The following is a 25,281-nucleotide window of genomic DNA, read 5'->3' as shown; positions in this document are numbered from 1 at the left end:
AATTGTATAAGCAATATGGGAGAATTAAAGAAAATTTAGCAAAGAAAAAAAGTTACCTCTGATCCCATCACACTAACACAACCATCTTCATTTTTAATTTTAATTTTCTATACTTTTCCCATTTGCACATTTGATATTTATATTGTCACAGTCATAGCAGGAATGCAACACTATACTCAGCCTTTTGTTTTTTTACCTTATGATTATTTGCATTTCCCATATCACCTATAATTATTGCCTTAATTTATACATAATATTTTTGTAAATAGGTTACATAGTTAAAGAGAGACAGGGAGAGGTATTTTCTTCTTCATTTGAATTTTAATTTATCATAAATCCTCAAATGTAAAATTTCCTGAGTCAAATGACATAACTTTTTTTTGTTCTTGATAGTCAAATTAAAATACAAAATAATTGTACCAAATTCCACTGAAATCAACAAATTGAGAGGATCTGATTTACCATAACATCTCTTACATTTGTATTATAATTTCAATATATATTATATATCAACACAATATTTCATAGGTATATAATGAGATGTTCTTATTTACTATTTCATAATTTTCCAAAGAAGATGTTTCTTCTTTTTTATGTGATTGGTGAAATTGAAATAGATTAATAATTATCTGTTTTATGTTCATCTTTTCTTAAGTTAGGCTTAAATGCCTGAATCATGTTCATCTACTATTTTAAAGTTATTCTGCAACAAATGAACTTTAAAAAAGGCCAAGTTCATTTCTATCTACTATTTTAATGACATTTTGCAAAAATCAACCAGAAAACCTTGTTTCCCACTATCTGTGAAGTAGGAACAAGCCAGAATATGTAGTTTTGTCAATGTCTTCTGCTTGTGAGAAACAGACAAGTATAAGTTGCCTCAGGTAATCCAAGTTTCCTATAAGTATACAAGGAAATTAAGAAGCATAGTAAATCCTCACTGAGGTCCCACAGTTAGTCTTCATGGAATGGCAACATCCACTATCACTGAAAAACAGCTCTAATTCCCAAAAGCAACTCTAGTAATGGTCCCTCATAAATGCTCATCTTGATAAATTAACATCCACATGACTCAGCTTCTGCTTGGCTTGCCTACCCTTCATTTCCTCATACTGCTTATAGTAAGTCTTTCTTTTCCTGTACCTTGTTTCCTAGCTGCTTTTATTCAAGGCTTCCACTGGCTAATTGCTTCTATTTATTGTGTTTCTAAAAACATCTATATTGGGATATAATTCACATGCTGTAAATTTCACCCATTTAAAGTATAAAATTTAGTGGGTTTAATATATTCAGAGTAGGTACAAAAAGAAACTTTGTACCCATTAGCATTTCCTTTGCGTACATATCCAGAAGTAGGATTCCAGGATAATATGGTAGTTCTATTTTTAATTTTTTGAGGAACTTCCGTACTGTCTTCCATAATGGTTGTACTAATTTAGATTCCCATCAACAGTGTAAGAAGGTTCCCTTTTCTCCATGTCCTTGCCAACACTTATTATCTTTTGACTTTTTGATAATGCCATTCTAACGTGTGAGTTATTACCTCACCGTGGTTTTGATTTGCCTTTCTCTGATGATTAGTGATGTTGAACATTTTTCATATACCTGTTGGCCATTTTTATGTCTTCTATTCAGGTCCTTTGACCATTTTTGTAATTGAGTTATTTGTTTTCTTGCTGTGGAATTGTTTGACTTCCTTATATATCTTAGATGTTAGCTCTTTATCATATTTTAGACATTAGCCCTCTATCAGATATATGATTTGCAAATATTTTCCAAAGGTTGTCACTTCATTCTGTTGATTGCTTCCTTTGCTGTATGGAAGATCTGAAACTGTGAAACTATTAGAAGAAAACGTAGGGAAAGGCTTCTTGATGTTGGTCTGGGCAATGATTTTTTTGGATATAATCTCCAAAGAACAGACTTCAGAAAGGCAAAAAAGGGGGTTAATTAAGAGTAGCCAGGATGGCAGAGTAAGCAAGATCCTGAGCTCATCTCCTCCCACAGGCACACCAAAATCACAACTATTTATAGAGCAACTGTTGATGAGAAAGACCTAAAAACTAGCAGAAAAGATTTTCCACAACTAATGATATAAAGAAGGAACCACAATGAAATGGATAGGAGGGGCAGAGACATGGTATAGTCAAGACCCACACCCCCAGGTAGGTGACCCACAAACAAGAGGATAATTACAATGGCAGAGGTTCTCCCCAAGGAACGAGGGGTCCAAGCCCCCCATTGGGCTTCCCAGCCCATTGGTCCTGCAATGGGAAGACAAGCCCATTGCTTGTCACCTGGCTTTGAAGGCTAGGAAGACTTGCATACAAGAAAGCCTAAGGGCTGTAGGAAACAAAGACTCTGCTCTTAAAGGGTGCATACAAAATCTCACGTACTCTAAAATTCAGCACAGAGGCAGTAATTTGAAAGGAGCCTGGTTTGATCCAGATGCTAAGCTTGGAGAGCCTCCCACAGAGGCAGGAAGCAACTGAGAATTCCCATAGGGATTTAGACACTGGGGGCAGCAATTTTGGGGAACTCATTCAACCACAGGGACACTGGTGCTGGCAAGCATTATTTTGGAGTCCTCCCTCTAGTCTATTAGTGCTTGGGGCTTACCTGCCCACCAGCTGGTCAGCACCAGTCCTAGGATCCCATAGGCCAAGCAGCCAGGTGCCTGGGGACCCAGCTCCACTTCCACAGGGCTGCCATCTGCCCCAGGTTCCCACAGCAACCCCCCCTCCCAGCCAGCTGCACTGGGACATGGCCCCACCCACCAGTAGGCCAACACCAGTCCCAGGACCCCTGAGCCATGCAGTTAGCCATGCCAGGACCTGGCTTCACCCACCAGCAGCTGGCAGCCTCCACACAAGGCAGGGCCTAACAGCCAACTGGCCTGGGGACCAGACCCACCTACCAGCATACCCACAGTAGTCAGCTCTATCAAATGGAAGGTCCTATTCAGCCCACATAGGGGGTACCCACTATATAATATAGCTTTGGTGACCAAGGGGAGTGTGCTGCTGGGCCCCATAGCATGTCTCCTACATAAAGCCACTTCTCTAAGATCAGGAAACGTAACCGACCTGCCTAATACATACAAATAAACACAGAGAAGTAGGCAAAAATGAGGCAACAAAGAAATATATTCCAAATAAAGGAAAAAGATAAAACCCTAGAAGAAGAACTAAGCAAACTGGAGATAGCAATCTATCTAATAAAGAGTTCAAAGTAACATAAAGAGTTCAAAGTAACAAGAGACAAAGAAGAATATTACATAATGGTAAAGGGATGAATCCAAGAAGGTATAATAATTGTAAATATATGTGTACCCAGCATAGAAGCACCTAAATACATAAATCAAACATTAACACAAAGGGAGAAACTGACAGTAAACACAATAACAGTAGGGGACTTTAACACCCAACTTATATTGGTAGTAAAATCATCCAGAAATAAAATAAATAAAGGAATACCAGACTTAAACTACACATTAGGTCAGATGAATTTAACAGATATATTAGAACATTCCATCCAAAAGCGGTAGAATACGCATTCTTTTTAAGTGCACATGGAATATTCTCCAAGTTAGATCACATGCTAGGCTGCAAAACAAGTCTCAGTAAAGAAGAAGATTGAAATCATATCAAGCACCTTTTCTGACCACAGTTCTATGAGACTAGAAATCAATTATAAGAAAAAAACTACAAAAAACACAAATATGTGAAGGCTAAACAATATGCCCCTAAACCACCAATGGGTAACTGAAGAAATCAAAGAGGAAACAAAAAAATACTTGGAGACAAAGAAAAATGAGAAGAGAATGATCCAAAATCTATGGGACACAGCAGTTCCAAGAGGGAAGTTTTTAGTGATACAAGCCTACTTCAGGAAACAAGAAAATCTCAATAAACAACCTAACCTTACACCTAAAGGAACTAGAGAAAGAAGAACAAACAAGACCCAAATTTAATAGAAGAAAAAAAATTATAAAGATTAGAGCAGAAATAAATAAATAGAAACTAAAAAATAGAAAAGATCAATAAAACTAAGAGCTGGTTTTGTGAAAAGATAAACAAAATTGATAAACCTTTAGCCAGACTCATCAAGCAAAACAGAGAGTGGGCCCAAATAAATAAAATCAGAAATAAAAACGGAGAAGTTACAACCAACACCACAGAAATACAAAGGATAAGAGATTACTAGGAACATTATATGCCAATAAAATGGACAATTTAGAAGAAATGGATAAATTCCTAGAAATGTACAATCTCCCAAGACTGAATCTGGAAGAAATACAAAATATGAAGAAACCAATTACCAGTAATGAAACTGAATCAGTAATAAAAAAAAACTCCCAACAAAAAAAAAGTCTGGGACCAGACAGCTTCACAGGTAAATTCTACCAAACATTTAAAGAAAAGTTAATGCCTATTCTTCTCTAACTATCTCAAAAATTTGGAGAGGAAGAAATGCTTCCAAACTCATTTTAGGAGACCAGCATCACCCTGATACCAAAACCAGACAAAGACCATAAAAAAAGAAAAGTGCAGGCCAATATCAGTGATGAACATAGGTGTAAAAATAATCATCAAAATGTTAGCAAACAAAACTCAGCAATACTTTAAAAGGATCACGCACCATGATCTGGTGGGATTTATCCCAGGGGGCAAGGATAGTTCAATATCCATAAATCAGTCAATGTGATACATAACATTAACAAATAGAGGAATAAGATCATATTATCATCTCAATAGATACAGAAAAAGCTCGTGAAAAAATTCAACATCTATTTAAGATAAAAGCTCTCAACAAAGTGAGTATAAGAGGGAACATACTTCGACATAATAGAGGCCATATATCACAGACCTACAGCCAACATCATACTCAATGGTGAAAAGCTGAAAGCATTTCCCCTAAGATGAGGAACAAGACAAGGCTGCCCACTCTTACCACTTTTATTCAACATAGTATTGGAAGTCCTAGACACAGCAATCAGGCAAGAAAAAAAGTATTCCAAATTGGAAGGAAAAAAATTAAACTGTCACTATGTGCAGATTACATAATACTATATATAGAAAACCCTGAAGACTCCATCAGAAAACTATTAGAACTAATAAATAAATTCAGTATATTTGCAGGATACAAGATTAACATACATAAATCTGTTGTATTTATATACACTAATAATATACACTATCTGAAAGAGAAATCAAGAAGACAATCTCATTTATACTAGCCTCTTTTAAAAGAGCACTAATTCTGTTCATGAAGGTTCCACCCTCATGACATAATCACTTCCCAAGCCCCACCTCCAAACACCGTCATATCTGGGATTCAGTCTCAACATACAAATTTCGGGGACAGGGCACAAACTTTCAGTCTACAACAAATGGATATGTAAAATGTGGTATGTATGTACAACGGAATATTCCTTAGCCTTAAAAAGGAAAGAAATTCTGACACATGAATGAATCTTGAAGATATTATGCTAAGTAGAAGAAGCCAAAAACAAAAGGACAAATACCATATGACTCCACTTATATGAGGTACCTAGATTCGTCAAACTAGTAGAGACAGAGAGAATGGTTGGTATGGGCTGAGGGAAGGGATATATGAAAAGTTATTGTTTAATAGGCACAGTTTCAGTTTTGGAAGATGAAAAAAGTTCTGGAGTTGGATGGATACCAATGTGAATGTACTTAATTCCACTGGACAATACATTTAAAAATGGTTAAAATCGTAGGCTGATAGCTTATTTTACCCCAATTTTAAAAATGAAAAATAAATCTGGAAAAAATCATATAATGTCTTTGTATAATTATTAATTTTATATCTTAATTAACAAAAATTGTTCTCAGAGATTGTAAGTAGCTTGTTCAAGGCCACTCAACTAATACTTGACTAAGCAGGTATTATCTAACTTCAAGGCCACTCAACTAATACTTGACTGATCAGGTATTATCTAACTTCAAGGCCATATATATTTTTAATAGATAGAAAGACAGACAGATCTTGCTAACTCATATGATGAAAAACTGTTTCCTATTTGTTTCTGTGCATCACTAAAAAGGATGTAATTCTTAGTCCAAAAAATTTTATAAATTACTGATAATTTTATATACAAATCACCCTCCATCCAGGTGCTCAAACCAAAATTGTTTTAATTATTCTTGATTCCTCTCCTAATTTTACCCACACATTTAAACCATTAGAAAATATCTTAAATTCTAGCTCCTTAACATCTTCCACATTTTTTACTCTTTCCCATTCCCATTATTTCTAGCCTAGTATAAAACACAATTGTATTTCACCTAGACTATAGCAATAGCCTCCTAACTTTTATATCCCCCTACAATCCTTCTCCACAGACTGTGTGACCTAAAATGTTTGGCAGATATCACTCCTGAGCTCAGAGGTGGGCAAACATTTTTTGTAAAGGGTCAGACAGTAAATATTTTATACTGTGTGGGCCATGTGGTCTTTGTCACAAATATCCAACTCTGTGTAGCATGAAAACAGCCACAGACAATAAATAAATGTAAACAAATGTGTGTGGCTTCATTTCAATAAAACTTTATTTACAAAAGTAGGATGCTGCCAAATTTGGTTCACTCCTGCCCTAACTTAAGACACCAAATGTTTCCCATTATGCTTAGAACAAAATACAAGTTCTTTAACCTGACCTACAAGATTTTACATGGTCTGGCCACTATCTCCCCAAACTCTTCTACCACTTTATCCCACTCCATAATCTGGGCTCATATTTCTCCATTCCCTCACAATTGCTTGAACATAAAAGTTTATTGTCAACATAAACCCTACTCATCAACTCTTTACTCTGCCTGGGATGTTCTCCCAAAGTTTTGCACAGCTGGCAGCTTCTTATAATTCACAACTCTTTCAAATACCACCTTTTAAGGAAAGGTCTTCCCAGACCACCCAATCCAAAGTTCTTCAGCTCTATCACTGTCTATCTAAATGGGCCTGCTTTATTTTCTTTATAACGCTGGCATTTATCTGAAGTGATTCTGTTTTTTTATTGTCCAGGGTATACATTCATCCCTACCCCACCTCCCCAAAACAGATTGTAAGCCTCAAGAATAGAGGGTCTGTGCTTTTCCTACTGCCAGCTATATTCTCCACACCTACAGTGCTTCCTGGCACACAGCAGGTACTCCCTAAATTCTTGATAGAAAAAAATGAAAGATGTATTTATGAGAGATGTTCATATATTTTTACTGTCTTCAGTTGAATGTAGAATAATCCATTAATACCATAATTTAATATATTCCACAGCTAAATCCCCAAAGATCATCTCCCTGACAATCAATAATCACAACAAGCAAGTATCGCATTTGTACTTAGTTATAAACACCAAACTAGTTTGCTTTATACATCAAAAAATAACTATATAAATATGAAATTAAATTTTAATGAGGTCATTACTCATCTAATAAAATCTTTCAGTAATTCCTAAATATTTTGTCTTAAAAATATTGTACTTTTATGAAGTTATAGATAAGCAAACACTGAAAAATGTTACAAAGAACACAAACATGTTATAACCACTAATCCTGTTTCACTTCTTAAAGGTCAGTGGATATGCTAATAACATATTTTTTTACAGATGAACATATCCTTTTACATATCACATAGCTGTCCTTTCTTTATATTCACATTTATGTTCATTTTAAAGTAGTAACCTTTCCACTGAAAAGGCACTTGTATAACAAACACATGACTTACATTCACAGATTTCAGTTTATAATTATTAAAATAACCACTGAATATTATCTATTTGCTCATAAATTCTGACTTCAGAAAAAACAGATGATCGTCAATCCTTTTTAGTTCTCTGTTTTTGCCAATAGGTGGCAATGAACATTCCTCCCTACGTTTGCTTTATCATAATAATCAGAGACCAATGTAAGCAATGTGTCATGACAGTTCAGGGTTTTACGAAAGAGTAGTTACATGAGGGGAATACAATCTAGAAGGCAACCCATTTTTATTGTCTAACAACTCCAATTGTTTAAACTTTTCTTTATATGTTAAGCTAAAATCATCAAATGATATTCCCGTATTAAACCCAGGTCTATCTTGTGAGGCCATGCAGAATAATTCTCTAACCATTTTATATGGCAGTATAAAGATACTGGAGAAGTCTCATCTTTTCACATGTCGCATCACAAATTTTATCAGCCCTTTCTCATGAGACGTGGCTTCAGATGCTCTATGCTCTATGCCCTCTCTGACACATTCCAATTAGTTTGTGTTCTTGTTAAAATATAGCACCCAGACTTAATCACAATGTACAATATCAGCAATGCAAAAATCAGTGAGACTATTACTCATCTTTCTTATGGATATTATATTCCTATTAATCTACCTCAAAACTTTGTCTTCTTTTGTCAGATACGTCACACTGTGACTTTTTCTAGACCTCACATATTTTTAAAAAGAGCCTCAGGTCTCATTCACATCTTGTAACTTGAAACCAAGTTCAGGTTTGTTCACTATCCCCAATTATATTTTATCTTTAGTGTCTTAATATTTTATCTTAGCCTGTTGATATCACTTTGAATATTGATTCAGTCTTCTTTTATATATGATCATCTCTCCCAGATTTATTATCCTCAATATAAGGCTCTCTTTTTTCTTTTTATCCAAGTAAATTTTCAAGAGTTCTTAACTAAATTAAACATTTCTATAGCTCCAAAGTCTCCACCAGGAATTTTGTTCCTTGATGTTTCTACAACTAGAAGTTGTGTTCCACAACAGAAGACACCATACACTTGGAAGTGTGGGAACAACATAAACTGGAGCTTCATTAATCAGAGATTTCAGTTCTGACTGATGCACCTCTGAAATATAGTGTACCTGAGCTGTGTTTTAGTCTTTCGCCATGGACCTGATGTGTTATATGTAATTCTCACTATATAGCACAAATATAATCAGAAACTACTTTGCCATCAGCGTAATCCTTAAATCATAATTTTGACCAGTCTCCTCAGACAGACCATTGGTATCTGCATCAGCTGCATTGCTAAAATCTCATGACCAACTAAAACTCTGTGAAAAGTCTTTTAAATATCCTTTTTAACCATCACTTCAACGGCCGGTGAAGAGTCAATATTTGTCAATTTCAATCTTTATTTGTTTAATTTTTAGCTGTATCCCTAGTCTATCTCCTTCTTCTTCTTTACAGCTTAAATCATGAAGGAGATACCTCAGAGCAAAATAAACTCCAGTCAGACTTTGTGTCTCATGTTTACAAAGGCATCATTGCCTAATTACAGCCGTATTGGTCCACAAGCCACAACAGCTCAGAATTATTCAGTATGAGGCAGTAACGGAGGCTTTGATGTAGAGCCCTTAATTCAAGACAATGCAAATGACATTTACTAGCAATTTTTTCCCCCATTAATGAACAGTACTTCAGGGAGTGTAAAGGCAAGAGGCATATAATTTCTGCACTATTTAAATTGCTAATTAGGTCTGTACAGGAGGTGTATTCCTAATGCAGACAATTACAACGGCTCCTAAGTGTTTGCCTTACAGTTGCTAATTACTGCAGAAGCCAATTAATTGCTGTTGACTTTTTGTATTCTTTTGCATATCGCCAGTTAATATTTACATTTATAATGAAGACAAAATTGGCAAACACTGTGTCATTTTGTACTGAACAATTCCGGTGTCTAAACAATGAACACATTATCCTCATCTGTGCCTGAAGAGTGCAGCTGATTAGCATATGTTCTGTGCATGCTAGAACACTGCTCTTTCTTCTCAAGAGTTAAAACGTCACTTAGGTGCAGGACATACAGGTGCAGTGTCTCCAGGGCTTTTGGAATTGGTTCTCACCATATGTCATATAGCAAAGAACAAAACAGCACAGATCTATGAACGTATGAGACTGAAATGACTGAGCTTCTCCATAGAAGATAAGTATTAAGAGAATGCTGCCGACAATTGTCTTTCTTTTGGCCACTCCGTATCTCCACTGCCCACCCGTGCTGGGAGATGCTCCTCTATTATGGGATCTCCCACTTTAGATGCTGAAAAGGTCAGTGAGCACACTTTCTACTCTACTTCAGCCATGATCTAATGGCATTAGTTAGGCACCATCAGTTAAATGCACCTGTTCCAGATCTACAATCTGGCCCTAGCAGGGAAAAGAAGGAAGGAACACAATGGATTTTTCTAGTCTTGATGGTGGTTAGTAAGGATGGTGACTGCTACTAGTCAACAGAAAAAGCAATGGCAAACAGTAATTGGTTGTGCATACAGACTGGTTTCAGGTTCTTCTTTTCCTCCTGGCTCTGCAGCCCTGTGGCCAGTCTTCCTATGCTCTTGGTGATTCTGAGAACAATTCAGTCACTTAAAATTTTTTTCCTGCCTAAATAAGCCAGAGTTTCTTTTTTTGGTCGCTAAGAACAATTGTAGGCATTTCTCAAGTTTGACAAGGGGTGGGGGATGTACCCATTGCCCAGAGTGCCATGTGTTATGTATTATTTGACTTTTATAAAATCACTTATTCAGATGCCTTATATTATGAAGGAAAGGAAATATAGATGAATCCATTCCTAGCTTCGCATTACCACAAAAGCAAATAAATAAAACAAATACAGAACCACATGTACACACACATGCCAACTTTTGCCTTTGCTTCTACCTGCCAAAGGGAGTAAGTTGGAAACAATTCTTTTCCTAACCAGCATATTTGTCAGACTGTATACTCTAAACAGTGGGGGCCCGAAGTGATTTTGTCAACAAGTTTTCCAACAGTGAAAACATAACTTTCATTCACAACAACCTCTGGGCACTGCAAACAGAAGAGAGGTGGAAAATGACTTCTTGAACAAGCAAAACTTCTTGCTGCCTCATCCAGGGTAGATATACTACTCTGTTATCCTCACACTTTATTGTTTTTTCTGTAACACTGCATTTATGCATTGGTGACAGAATTGGAATACAAGAACAAATAGAACATAAAGTGAATAATTTAGCTTCCAAGAATTAAAAGCCAAAAATAGACACAGGTATTTGACAACAATAGGGCCCATATGCACTGCTAAGGACTAGCAAAGAAATGGTGTGATAAATGTTTAACAACTCAATCTCCAAACATCTAAAAAATAAAATGCTCTGATTTGTACCATTTTCATCTCTTTGCTATAAATACTACCATGGCCAATTTCAACCTACAAATGGGATTTCAATGAACACAAAGTTGAGAAGAGATGTTCAGTAGCATGTTATGTAGCGTTTCCATCATACAGATATGAATAAAATTTACATACACAGATGTAAATAACCCCAAGAGCACAGACAATAGTAAAATGTAGTGAATTAATTAGTAAGTGATACATTTTGAGTATTTATTATTTGTTTTAATATAATTTATTTATTATCTATGTTGTACATAAATTATAAGCTTATATAATTTAAATTTTAATAATCAGCTCTCAACATTCTTGAAAATGTTAACAATTGTCTTTCACAAGCATGTGTGAGCTGGCTTTGGCACACGATTGTGATAACTGACACGTAACTAGCTGATGCTAAGGTTCTACCCCTTGTTCATTAGAACTGAGTTTTGTCCATTTATAGCAAAGTTTTCAAAATTTACTTTGCTGGATAATCCTCAAATAAAATCAACTTGAATGGGTTATGATCAACTTGATAGTTAATTGTTCTCCAGCCTTTGAAATATGCATACAGGAACAATTTAATATTACCACTAATAATAAGTGTCCCGAATCATTATTACTTACCTTATTATATATGGCTATAGAATCAATATAATGAAGTCATCAAAGGTGGATACTACATTATTTCCCACTGTGCTGGAAAAAAAAAAAAAAGGATCTATTAGCTTACAGTCAGTTTCACTGAAATTAAAAAGAAATCAGTCAACGTGCATTCAATATCATTACATTCTTCACAGTAAGTCACTGTGTCTATATCATCCATGTCTATATCATTCATTAAATTACTTTGTCCCTGATTAAAATGTTCATAAACACTCAAATTAATGCAATATTCAGCCTGAGAATAATGCACAGGGACTACAGGAAGACAGAGGTAAATCCATAGCCTGTGATATTCAACTCTCTCTATCCAAACACGTATCACATGTACATGTGTGTATATCCGTATGTGTGCATGTATGTATGTTCACATGTACATATGTATGTGCATGTGTATGTATATTCTGTTGGTATTTTAGCTTTATTTTTCAAGAACAATATCTAATGGAAATTTAAATGTTACTGAGGTACTTGCTTAATAATTTTTCAAAGTTGCTTATCTATTTTCCAAGATCATATCTTTGTTATAGCTTTGTCTACACAATTTGTCTTAACCTGACTGTTTACTCCTTGATGAGTATTTCAATTTCTTAATGTGAACAATGATTAAAAACAACAGAGTCCAGGCATTAATATCTTGAAGAGGTCAAGAAAACTCGTGAAATATTTTAAGAATCTTCATCTGTGGTACATGGAGCGAACATATGCCAGAGAGGAGAATCTAACATGTATTAACACAGTGAAGGTGAGGATACTTGGTCTCTTAGTTAAGCAAATCTAGTCTCAGAAACATTTACATAGTATTTTGATTTTCAAAGCTGCCAGAGCATTGCTGATTGTACTTGAAATTTTCCCTTTCTCCACTTCTTTACACGTTTAATTTCATGCATTAATTGCGTTGAAAGTTCTCAGAAGTAATAACATTGGCCTCATGTTTTTCTTGTCGTTTCCAGACTGCAAAGCCAGAGCTTCCTAAAAACAATTCCTCCTCTGATGGGGCCACACATGTGTCTTGCCCCTGATGTTTCACTGATGCAAGGACACTGTGATAAATCCACTTCCTATGTAATTACAGGACCTAAATGTGTAACATCCATCAAACAACTGTTTCTGCTTTTTCTCTGTATGCTCTCTGTGGCCCCTATCACTTAGGAATTAAAGCAGGCAGACCAGATTTATACATTGCTCATCGTGCTTCCAGTTTTTCTTTAGGTACTCAGCTTCATTCCACACCTGCACTGGGTTTCCCCTTGTGTGTGCCTCTTGCTTGCCTCGGCCAGTCCCCTCCCTTCCAACTTTATTTGACCAGGCACACCAGCCCTTAGAGGGGAAAGTTTAATTGTAATCAAACCCTCATTTGTGTCATTAAAATGAAATTTAAAGGAAACACAAGAAAGGGCTATTGTGAAATAAAAATTGGAATCTTTAAAAAGAAATAAATTATAAGCTTAATTGACTCTAACTCACTGCCTTATGCAAACAGAGAGCAAGCTTCCTGCCACTCTGCAAGTCTTTCTCTGTGGACTCCTGGCCCCTCTGTTCTGATTCTCTAAACACAGAATGACATAATTTAGGTTGAACTAAAGGTCATTTGGAGCGCCTACAGCTGTCCAGTTAACTAAACTACAAGAGTAAAAAGGGTTTGGGGCTCCCTCTTAAATTTCATTCTCTGTACTGTCATTAACTCGCAGTTATGGATGTGTGAATTTCTTGATGAGTTTCCTTGGCCTCATCCCCAGTATTGTGAACCCCTAGACAGCTCATCTGTGCTTTGTTCTCACCCAGCATGCTCTTTGTTTGGAATTGGTGGTGATGGATGCATGTGGCATAAAAAAACCCTACAAAATCACTCAAACAGAAGGAACAGGAGAGGATTAGAGGGAACCAGCTGGCTAGAATGAAATTGGCAGGGTTCAGCCAATGAAAGTCAACTTGCCAAGATTTAGTCTTCAGTTAGGTCATCTGTTTCCTCCTAAATAAACAACTCTTGGATATTTATAGACATAAGTGAATTTTTATTCTCTGCAATAGCCAATAACTTGTCATTTCTGGTATTTGAATGTCAGTCATGGGGAAAAACAAGGACTTGTATGTAGAACACTTAAGTGTAGTTGCCTTCAAGTGGAAAACAAGGAACAGATATATTATTTTTCTACACTGAATGCCAAACCAAAACAGAATTTGTGGAGACTTTATACAGTTGGCAGACATTATACATATTGCTGGACAGCTGCACATTATTTATAAGACTCTCCAAAGTTTAAGTATTTTTTAATATGTACATTTCCAGCCCTCTAACTTCAGGCTTCCAAATTACCCGAATAGTCTATAATCACTTTAGGTGACAAGGTGTTTTCTCACCTAATTTCAGCTCAGGTCTGAAGGTCAGGAAGTAAACCTATTGCTCAAAGTTCAATTCATACTTCACCTGCTGAGACAGTTAGACTATCTTTTATTTATTTGTTTAGTTTTGGTATAGCACATAGCTCTAAAACCTCTTTTTTACATGATTTTCATAGCAAAGCCCATTACCATTTGATTGCAATTTGACTGCATTTTTTTCTATTTTTTTGTCAAGTTTAAAAAAGTCAAGGTGACTTTGTTTATTGTTTCCTAGAACTAAATTTTGTTTTGTGTGTAGAGGTTCAGAAGACAGTGTGGGAAATGCGTGTGTGTGTGTGACATGCAATAATGTGTTTATATACACAAAGAGACATATGTAAATGTACATGTGAGTTTATAGCAAACTTTTGACTTTTGTAAATTTAACTGCCATATTTTTGTCTACTTTTCTGTGGACTCATGGGTCCATGATCTATAGTCGTTTGTATTTTGCTGGACCTTGAATTTAAGTCACATGGGTTACAATTGTGATGTGTAGGGGTAACTAGATCAGTGGTTGCACACAACTGCTCAATCCTACCTATCAGTAGGACCTTTATGTTTTATTCATGTCATAGGGTGCACAGTACCTTTGACAAAAAAAAAAAAAATACTTTTCATTTTTCTTGAAGTAAAAACAACTGTAATGTGAAAAATAAAGAAGGCTGTAAAAGATGAAAAGGTTGCTAACTTATGATGTGAAAATATGCATAGGAAACGGGATTTGGAGAAAAAAAAAACATGCTTCAGACGTAGCTAATAGCTCATAAAAACATTTCCTGACAATGTATTCAGGACATCAGAGCCACATAAAAGTCTTGACTATAACCTCTCTCAAGTTCTAGAAGCAGAGGTTATAAACTCTAACATCTCTAGGGCTCAGGAAGGTAATATCAATGAGCTAAGGGAACTAGGTGTAAGAAACATTCTGAGAGGTGAAGAGCTGTGGAAAACCTGTGAATGCATGCCATGCCTAAGGGGGCTATGGGTACCCGGATACAGTTCTCATGGGAAATAGAAGCTAGCGTTGATGGATCTTCAATTTTTTAGGAGAAGCCAGAAATTCAAAATTATATGTGAAATTTTCCAATTTGTAAATAGTGGCTCAAAAAAAACACAAAGATACTGTGTGAGGGAAAAAAAAGCCCCAAACAAACAAACAAAAAAACCCCACAGTAGCCAGCTAGTTTACAACTTCTGGCATAGCATCTACACAAACACATGTATATCTGCCTAGAAAAACTGATGAGAGTGTTCACAAATCTCTCAATCAAAAACAGATGTGCCCTGGGCTTCCCTGGTGGCGCAGTGGTTGAGAATCTGCCTGCTAATGCAGGGAACACGGGTTCGAGCCCTGGTCTGGGAAGATCCCACATGCCACGGAGCAACCAGGCCCGTGAGCCACAACTACTGAGCCTGCGTGTCTGGAGCCTGTGCTCCGCAACAAGAGGCCGCGATAGTGTGAGGCCTGCGCACCGCGATGAAGAGTGGTCCCCGCTTGCCGCAACTAGAGAAAGCCCTCACACAGAAACAAAGACCCAACACAGCCAAAAATAAATAAATAAATAAATAAAATTAAAAACAAAACAAAACAAAACAGATGTGCCATTAAAGGAAATGTGTCAGAATACCTATTGTCAAATCAGCATCACTACCATCCTCTTCAGAGGTTTTTTCTGCAATTTCCAGAATATCCTCCATGAAAGAGTTTGCCAATGACAGTCACTTGTACAAAGCTTAGAAGGCAGAAGAAAAAGAGAGGCCATTATTCTCTGGAAGCAGTTCCATACAGATGTGTAGGAAGATGTGACTCACAGGGTCTTCTTGGTAAGCTCTTGACAACCACTCTTTTGCTGCCTCAGACTTAAATAGTTGGTGGGAATTTCCCAGAAATTCTTAGGAAATACACCAGGTTCCCCTTGAGAACCAGATGATTCAGTGCTTCAGGCTGAGGGGCTCGGTAGTGGCTTTGCCCCATGTGCTCCCTAAGCTTTAAGGTCCTTTACGCTGCCCATCCCTTATACTTCGTAAAACCCTTCATAACTAGAATACGCTGAGTGGCTTCCAACCAAACCACAATTGAAATATATAGTTTGTGAATGAAGAGAGATATGAAAATGGTTTTCTTAGATGAGTTAGAATCACAGAGCTATAGAGTTACAAAGAACGTAGCTGTTGAAACTGATTTCATCGATTATTACATAAGATTGGAAAACCATTTTCCTTCACAGATATTTAATCTATTTTTGCTCAGGTACAGTTTATTTATCCAGTAAGATATTTTTATCTGTCTAAACATGTGGTAGTTGAGGCAAGTGGGTACAGAATTAAGGGAAAGTGGATGGGGAATAAAAGATTATTCTAGCCTACTGTCCACCTCTTTATAAGGTGAACTAACCAACATATAAACTACTTCCTTTTATCTTTTTTTTTTCAGTTTTTGTTTCACTTTTGGTTGACATGAGTCAAAATAAAGTGCCAAATATGGATTAAACTAATTCTAATTGATTGCAAAAAAAAAATCTGTATTTTCTTTTTGCACTGCTGGATATCCCCATACTAAACAACGTTCAACTATGCTTTCAATTTACACACACATACACAAGGCACACACACACACACAGATAGCTATTTAATCTTCTTAATCGTAACACACTTGCAATAACTCCCTTTAGCATTTTTTTTTGTCATTCATTTATTCAACAAATATTTAATGAACAGCTACTATGTGCCACATACTTTTCTAGGCACTTAAACTATAGGAATAAAACAAAGTCCATGTCTTCATGGATTTACATCCTCACAGGGGAAAATAGATAATTAACAAAGGCATAAGTAAATATAGTCTAAGGTCAAAAGTCTATCTCATGTAACAAGCACTATAAGGAGTTAAAGAGGGATAGAGTGATGTGTGGAAGGCTTGGTATTTAAGCAGAGAGCCTAAATAAAATGAGCTATTAGTATAAAGAGCAGAGAAGAACAAGAAGAGAAATATGGCTGCTTGATTGAAGATGGCATCCCATATTCAGAACCCAAGATCCTGTATGCTGTAGTAAGGACATTAGATTTTATTCTGAAGAGAGGGGAAAGTCTTGGAAGGATTCTGTGCAGAGGAGTGACAGGATCTGATTTTCAGTTAACATGATCACTCTGGGAAGCTATGTAGAGATAGGAGTGGGAGGTCAAGAGTAGAAATTTATGAAATTAAAACTGAAATTTTCTGCCTTCCTTGTGTCCGGGTACTATCGCTCTCAGAGCCTCAGTTTCTTCACCTGTAAAATAGGAAAGGTTACTAATACTTATCTCAGAAGTGTGCTAAGGGGATGAGATGAGTTAACATATGTGGGGTAGTTAGAGCCTGGCAGGTGTCAGCCACCAGGGGTAGTGGCTATAGTAGTAACAACAGCAGTAGCAGTAGGACGGCCACTCCGAACCCCTGCCAGACAGGAGGCCCCATGAACAATTTCGACTTTGTCTTTCCAGATTTTCTTCCTATACACACAACAACTACTATACACATTACTTTGCTCTTATATTTTTGGAAGTGGGACTGTACACACTGAATCTTTTACTTTTATACCCAATAACATTCATAGACACTCTATTATACCAGTGTAAGTAGATCTACATAAAGTGTTTAGTATTGCATAATATTCCATAGTTAGATGCACTGTAATTTAACATTTCTTGTACATCTTTTAGATTTTCTGTTTTTCTTCCTATGACATATACTGTTGTGATCATTGTGTGTCGTCATGCACCATTTGTGCACAAGTTACTGTGGAATAATTCTTATTGGTGGAGCTGATGGCTAGATAGTTATGTGCATTTTAAATTTGGATTGTCACATACTACAAAGCTACAGTAATCAAAACAGTGTGGAACTGGTACAAAAACAGACATACAGATCAGTGGAACAGAACAGAGATCCCAGAAATAAATCCACACACCTATGGTCAATTAATCTTCAACAAAGGAGGCAAGAATATAAAATGGGGAAAAGACAGTCTCTTCAGCAAGTGGTGCTGAGAAAGTTGGACAGCTGCATGTAAATCAATGAAGTTAGAACACACCCTCACATCATGTACAAAAATAAACTCAAAATGGCTTAAAGACTTAAACATAAGACATGACACCATAAAACTCCTAGAAGAGAGCATAGGTAAAACATTCTCTGACACAAATTGTACAAATGTTTTCTTAAGTCAGTCTCCCAAGGCAATAGAAATAAAATAAATAATAATAAGCAAATGGGACCTAGTCAAACTTACAAGCTTCTGTGCAGCAAAGGAAACCATAAAAAAATAAATAAAAGACAATCTACAGAATGGGAGAAAATATTTGCAAATGATGCGACAGACAAGGGCTTAATCTCCAAAATATACAAACAGCTCACACAACTCAACGACAACAACCAAAAAACAATCTAATCAAAAATGGGCAGAAGACCTTAACATTATTTTCTTACTTTTACTGGTTCACTTTTTTTTAAAAATTTATTTATTATTTATTTTTGGCTGTGTTGGGTCTTCGTTTCTGTACGAGGGCTTTCTCTAGTTGCGGCAAGCGGGGGCCACTCTTCATCGCGATGCGCGGGCCTCTCACTATCGCGGCCTCTCTTGTTGCAGAGCACAGGCTCCAGACACGCAGGCTCAGTAGTTGTGGCTCACGGGCCCAGTTGCTCCGCAGCATGTGGGATCTTCCCAGACCAGGGCTCGAACCCGTGTCCCCTGCATTGGCAGGCAGATTCTCAACCACTGCGCCACCAGGGAAGCCCCACTTTTTTTTTTTTTGACTAGATTAATTATGACTTTTGTGCTTTTTTTCTCATTTGTTTGGCATTTTCCCGTACTGCTTTGTAAGACATCTTTTTTATATGAGCAATATTGATTTTTTGTTTGTTTTTTATACTGCCCTTATTTCCTTTCGTGTGTGATATGTTTTTAAACCTTAATTTGGTGATAATTAAGGTGATAATCTATTGCCTAATAGATTTCTAAAATATTTTGTGTTGTCAAATCTACCAATATTTTCTCTTTTAACTTCTTGCTTTTTTTGTGTTGCTGCAAAAAGCCTTATGCCATGTTTACGCAATATTCTTCTAACATTTTATAATTCATAAGTTTTGATGTGTGCATCAATGATGAATCTGGAATGTATTTTTAGCCTTGATGGGGTAGGGAGACAATTATTTCAGATGAAAAAATACTTGAATATTTTTAAAAGAATTCTTTTCTAAAGGAGCAACGTGCTCCATTTCCAGATCTGGCTATAAAACCTACTGGGTGACTGTCCACACTCTCTCTTTCCCCCTATGCCTACTTTGGAGGCCATATGTCCAATGCATCACTGTAAAGGTGGGAGGCATTTGGATCCCTGAGCTAATACTAGGAAGGAAGCTGCTAAAGAGAGCTCTAGATCTAAACTGGGCTCTGAGAGCAAGAAATAAGCCTTTGTTGATTAGGTCCTGTAACATGGGGGCTTATTTGTTACTGCAGTATGAGCAAACCTATCCTGACTAATCCAGGCATCAAATAAGTAATCACACTCTGGCACAGGTTAAACTTGCTATCAGATTTCTGAGAAATAGAAAACCACTGACAATAATGAATAATTTTTTTCATGAAAGATTTTAGAGATTTAAAGGGTAGAGAATGAGGAGTGCATATAAAATGCAGGGCCCATGTGAGTGTCACAGGTAGTAAAGGAGGAAAATAACAGGAAGCATATTAGGGAAGTGGAAGTAAAAATGTTAGAAAATTCAAGTAGACCCACACTAGTAACTAATATGAAAAAGCTAAGTTAAAACAGAGACAGCTAAATCAAGCAAGCTGTTCCACCAAGTCTTTTCTGGAAGGTATTTCTTTTCCTGTCTTGAGGATGCTTCTTTTCCTGATGATTTATTTTGGGCATTGTTTTCGTGCACAATGCTTCAATATCAACTAAGAGAGTAGTAGCCCAGGCTGCCCCTCTATTGATTGCTTTCCTCTTGGCCTCAAGGGAACCACTTGTCATTTCATGGTGACTATGACGTCTACTACTGCAGAGGAGAAAATATTCTTAGTTGTTGGACTTCCCTGGTGGTGCAGTGGTTAAGAATCCGCCTGCCAGTGCAGGGGACACGGGTTTGGGCCCTGGTCCGGGAAGATCCCACATGCCACGGAGCAACTAAGCCCATGCGCCACAACTACTGAGCCTGTGTGCCATAACTACTGAAGCTCACGTACCTAGAGCCCATGCTCTGCAACAAGAGAAGCCACCGCAATGAGAAGCCCACGCACTGCAATGAAGAGTAGCCCCCGCTCGCCACAACTAGCGAAAGACCGGACATAGCAACAAAGACCCAACACAGCCAAAAAAAAAAAAAAAAATTCTTAGCTGTTGCAAAACATTTTCTAGTGATTTAAGGATCTAGCAGTCTACCAACTCCCTGTTATAATGAGGTGTGGGGCTTTTCCCTTGGATTTTGCAGGATGTGCCCTTGAATTATTTATAACAGAGCAGCCACCTGCTTGCAACAATTTTCCATTTTGCCTTGTGCTCAACTGGGCTTGTCAACTGGCGTTGCAGGTACAGTGGCTCTCTGCACTTCACCCATCAACCCCCTGTTAGAACATCCTGACCGTGAGCTGCCACACACCTTAAAAGTTCTTTTCCATTAAAGCCATGGCCTTTGTCTAAATAGATAGTCCTATAAGCTTTATTATGAAGAGCAGGGCTGGTTCAATTGTTCAAGCAGGTGCTGTTAACGCCAAGGCTGCTTCTTTTCTCCTGAAAGATGGAAATTTATGAATATATATGCTTGTGTTGAGAAAAAGCAGTTTGGGTGGTGGGAAGGGAAAATGAACCCACCTGTGTTCAAAAGCACAGCTCTGTGCTGGCCCACAAACAATGCCTTCACTTTTTTCTTCAACAAAAAGAAACATTACATGTTTGAGTAGACAGTAAGAGGTACCATTAGGATTCAGAAAACTGAATACCTAGATTGCAATAAAAAAAAAAACAAAAACCAGACAGTCACAGGGGAATCCATAATGGCTTCCCCACGTTTTAGTGGAATACTTCCGTTTTTCATTCACCTCGCAAACTGCTCACAAACAACAGCAAAGAACAAAAGCTGTGATTTATATTTACGGACAGGTATACATGCGCCCCTGACCTCCTGCTGTGTCCCTCACCCTCTGTACCAGAAGCAATTTATGGAGGCTGGTCTAAAGAAACATTAAGGAGGCAAGGCCACAAACTGACAGCCAGGAAAATCAATGGTCTACAGAAACCAGCAAGGAGGATCAATAAAAGAGATTAGGCATCACAAGCTAGTGTAAGGTAGTTACAGGTAAATGTGGCTTGTTCTTCATCCGACTGGGTTCTTGGCAACAGGATAAAAACTCACATAAGCAGCAACACTCAGCAAGTAGCCAATGGAGGCTCCTCCTGAGTTGTAGAGACTGACAGATTACCCCAGAATGAAAGGGATTTATATAGAGACCATCGGGAATTTTCAATTGCTTTTCCAGCATCATCTCAGACACCTGGGCAGCTGCCCACAGGAAGCAGTGCAGATGTATGCTTTGAAAATCTCTCTGCTTTTGCTTCTCATTAGTTAGCTTTCTCTGGATTTTATTTATTATTCCTCCTGGACACATACCAACCCTCTCTGCCCTCTCTGTCCCCTTACACAACACACACACACACTCTCTCTCATCTTCGACATAACTTTATTAACAGGATTATTTATACTCAAATGCACAGTGAGTACGTATGGCAACTGTAAACTTAACCTACTTGTATGTATCTCCAAAGAAGAGTCATCCGCTCATAACTTAAAGCATTGGACTGTTAACTTGAAAACTTGAACTGACAAAAGAAGAATAAAGGATAATTACATTCTTGAGTTTTCAGGTTAATGTCCAAAGCTTGTCAACAAAAGAATGACGGATAATTATGGTCTTGAAAAGGAGAGATACTGAAAAAAGGAAGAACCAAGGCAAAACAGCCTTTTCCTGTTTATGAAACTGTCCAGGTAGAATTGAAAATTCATATACTCCACTAAAGATGTTTAAAAAAATAAAAATAAAAATAAAAAAATACCTAAAAAAAAAAAAAAAAAAGAAAATTCAATCTTAGCTTAGTAGGAATGGTTACTTTAAATAAAACAGTGCTTCACTTTGCTTCAGGAATTCCATTTTAAAATTGGGCATAAGGATTCTGTCTGACAAGAATATGATGGAACAGTAGATGAGGATAGGAAAAAAAGAAGTTCAATTTTCTTAAACACTGAAAGACAATTGGAATTTTAATTGAAGTTTAATCTAGGGACAGGATAGATGTGAGGCTAATGCCCTTGGTTACAGTAGATCGAGATAAATACCACACTAGTTTGAAGCACCTCCCATCTGTTGAGTGCAGGCTGACTTGGTGACTTGCTCTGACAATGTGATGTGATGGAAATTGTCACTGTATGAGTTCTGAGCCTGGGTCTCAAGAAGCCTTAAATATTATTCTTTTGATGCTCCTGATTTCAAAAGTGGCCACACCTTCTAGTTAGCATTAGCCTATCACTTCCGAAATGAACACAAGGACTTTGTTCTATTGGGAGGGAACTGGAAAGGGAAGATTAACATTAGAACCAGATAGTGGTCCCTATCCGCTTCTTCAACATGCCTGATATTTGCAGGGAAATGGGAATGCTTTTCCATTGTTAAAAAGAGTAACCTGACAAGGTGCCTGCACGTCTCACAGAAACTTGTCAAAGAAATAAGATCATGGGACACTGGGTGCATCCGATCTGTCACATTAATGAAAATTCCCCAAAGCTTCAGCGTTCATTTTTTCCTTTGTGCTTCCAACAAGAATATCATTTGAAAGAGAAGGGATGGGGACACATGCTCTCAGAGGGCCCTATCATTTCATTAGAATGGTTTGTGCTGATTTTCCCCATGTCGGAAGAGTTATTTTTTTTCCCTATCAGATCTCTCAACCACATTGCTTATGTTGTCATGCTATTGCCATTATCTATAGCTTATAAGCTGTCTACAGCCCTGATATCACTCATCCCACTGTGACTGCAGCCCTTTGTCTACCCTTCTAGTGGTTTCTATCTTCTAACTTGTATTCCATAATCTGTGGCATCCCCATGGGCTCTTAGCACATTTATTTCCTGCTACATTCCCAAGCATAAAATGACAGGAAGCACGCCTTTATTTGGGGGCACGGTTATTAGTAGAGACTATGCTAGGAATGTGTTACAGACTCTTTGGTAAATTGAACTATCTGATCCCTCCTTATGCGGGAAAGGAAATATAATTTTCCCTCCACCCTTCTAGGTTCTTGGCTGAGATGTCCCTGTAATAAAAAAGCAGATTAACAGGAGAAAAACAGAAGTATAGTAATATATATAGCTCCTGTATATATGGGAGATTCCCAGGAAAACTGAGTAACTCCCCAAAACGGTCCAAGCTATCATCTTAAATACCATCTCTAGTTAAAGACAAAAGAACACTGCTGGGGGAAGCAGGAGACAGTTATGGGAGGTTATCTGGCAAACACAGTAAACAATGGTGTGGTTGTTATGCAGATATAAGTCCTGCCTTCTTTATTGATAAGAGTTTCTAGAGATTTAGAGTCAGCCTCCTCTAGATGACTAGAGAGGAGGACACCCTTGCAGATGGAGATTTCCTTATAAATGTAAATATCTCTTATGAAAGGATAACTTTTACTTGCTTTTCATAGCTTCTTCTATGTCTGCTGTTTCTTAAGAATAATTAGCCTAAAATAATTTATGCCAAAGAGGCATATTCTGGGGGTGATAGAGTCTGTTCCCCTTCACTTGATACCTGAAATGAAACATGAACACTATGCCAGAAAAAAGAGATACCTGGAACTCTCTATTATGAAATGATCCTCACCTCTCTGTACCTGGTGTCCTTGGTGAGGGCACCAACTCTTTTCAGCTTATGTTCTCTCAGGCCAATCATTTCCCATCACACAAAACCAAGCCAGTCTTATTTAACACTGAGGCCATACACATTGCAAAATCAGATACAGATTGTTAAATTCTCTAATTTACCCCAACTCTGGTTTTTAAATTCCTTCATGAGATATGTAAACGTAGCCCAGACAAATGTGAACATTATTATATAGTCATGCTCTTGGAGTTTAAAGGAATTTATGCTGGCTCTGAACAAGATCAGTCATCAGTCTAGAAGGCACTGGCAAGTCTTGCCACTTTGTGTTGAGCCTGGTTCACATGGCAAGCCAATTTTTTTTTTTTTTTTTTGTTATGGATGATCACAGCCCATTTGGGCCTATGACAAAATCATTACTGAGGAAATCATTAAGTGGATCTTTCTGAAACTACACTGGCTACTACTTTTGTTCCAACTTCTCTGATGCCTGTGTTCACAGATCAAATTGGAATTAAATAAAGGTACAACTGGAAGAAAGATGACTGTGTTCTTAATACACCAAGGAAAGCTCAACATAGAAAATCAGTTCTAAAATCTGTCATTTACTTGCTTATGTGAGCTTAGACAAGTCACAACTTCTCATCCTCTTTCCTTGGATTATGAATATATTGTATCTGTCTTACACGCCTCATAAGATAGTTATGGAGCTCAAAATGAGGAGCACAAAAGAAGCTTTACATCAAATATAAATGGTTATAGCATGTAAAATACAAGTAATGCAGTATTTATGAAGCTAGTCATTTAAAAAAAGCAGATAATTACCATGCCAGAAACAAACTTAACTAGGATAGGGTTCTTATCAATGTGGGCTTGCATTCTAGCTTCAGAAACAAATAAATAAGCAAAACTATTTGGAAAAAGTAAAGGGGGTGATAGTCACCCACCACCACCATTTCCACAGTTCATATGTATTGAGAGCTAACACTGTAACAGGCCCTGTGCTAAGCTTTTTACATCCATTACCATAAGCCTCTATAAGGAAGAAATGATTGTCACCATTTTACAGATGTGGATATTAAAGTTTGAAATATTGAGGCATTTAGCATGACACTAAAAACTTGACTTAGAATAGGTGGAGGCTTTAGAGGTGAGTTTATTTTTAAATATTTCAGGTC

This window comes from Balaenoptera ricei, chromosome 6 (genome assembly GCF_028023285.1).
Source record: "Balaenoptera ricei isolate mBalRic1 chromosome 6, mBalRic1.hap2, whole genome shotgun sequence".
In the NCBI taxonomy this organism is placed as follows: domain Eukaryota; kingdom Metazoa; phylum Chordata; class Mammalia; order Artiodactyla; family Balaenopteridae; genus Balaenoptera; species Balaenoptera ricei.
The sequence above is the reverse complement of the archived record's forward strand: the minus strand, read 5'-3'. Positions refer to the sequence as shown.